The sequence below is a fragment of the Elaeis guineensis genome, chromosome 13 (genome assembly GCF_000442705.2).
Source record: "Elaeis guineensis isolate ETL-2024a chromosome 13, EG11, whole genome shotgun sequence".
NCBI lineage: Eukaryota > Viridiplantae > Streptophyta > Magnoliopsida > Arecales > Arecaceae > Elaeis > Elaeis guineensis.
In genome coordinates this window covers 14,095,076-14,096,250 of record NC_026005.2, presented here as the reverse complement: position 1 = coordinate 14,096,250, position 1,175 = coordinate 14,095,076, and positions in this window count along the sequence as shown.

Below are 1,175 nucleotides of genomic sequence, written 5' to 3'. Positions count from 1 at the left end.
GCGGTTGGAGTCGTGGGCGGAGCTCGGCTCCCGTGGGAGTCCGGGCGGAGTCCTCTTGGAGTTGATTCTGTCGAGAACTTCGGCTGTGGATATTTTATACCCAACACCAGTCCCCCTACTTTCGAGTTTGAATTTCAAATAAAGGAAGTACAGAGAGATTGGCATAGCCGAAGTTGTCCCCTCGAATCCTGTGCACGGTCGCCCCCACATATCTTGGCATTAAATGTGCGCGTGCTGGAGTCTTTTCGAATCGGGACGATACGAAGGGACCCTTCGAAATTCCCGCCGGTACACTGATCCAGGTACGGCACCATAATGGCTCTGTCGATCCATCAGCCACTTTTAGCCGCCCGCCCGGGGGAGTGGGACACGTGTCGGGCGCGAGCTGGCCTGGGGGGATTCGCGATCATTATGGCACCGGATCCCAGGGTCTATTTAAACCCGTCCTTCCACCTTTAGGGGTCCTATTCCGTTCCAGAGTTTTATCAGTGTCTGCCTTCCCTTCGAGAGCCCTGATTCAGTTGGTATCTTCTCGAGCCGTAGGCGCCCTCCAAATCGTCCCTGTCTTCGTCCCTCTGGTCCCTCAAAGCGATCTAGGTTAGTTCCAGCACCTTCATCCTTCTTCTCACTGCTTAGGGACTTCTTCTTTGCCATTATTTTTTGTATTCCTCCGAGTTGGTTTCCTGTAACCCCTCACCCCTCATCCTGTCCGTCTTCTTCGAGATCTTTAGAGCCCTCATTCGAAGCTACTCGAAATGTCGTCCGGTTCTTCTGCTCCCTGCAGTTCCGGGAGTTCTTCCGCCTCAAATTCCCAGGTCCCTTGCTCTGTAGACGAACCCGCGTCTGGGGCTGGGCTCCGCCCGATTTTTGCACTGGACGCCATTCCATGTTTCCTGACTCCGGAGGAACTCCTTTTGATAAGGGTTCAGTATGGAGTTCCTCCGGAGTACGACCTGGAGCTGCCTAGCCCTTCTGACCGGGCTAGCACTCCCCCGTCCGGTCGTTTTTATCTGTATCAGGAGGCGTTCCGTGCCGGACTCCGGCTTCCACTTCCTTCCTTTGTTGTTGCCCTCTTCCGCTTCTTAGATATCTCCTTGGCTTCTGTGACCCCGAATTCTTTTAGATTTTTAATAGGATTTCTCTCCCTTTGCCACATAGTCGAGGTCCAACCGTCC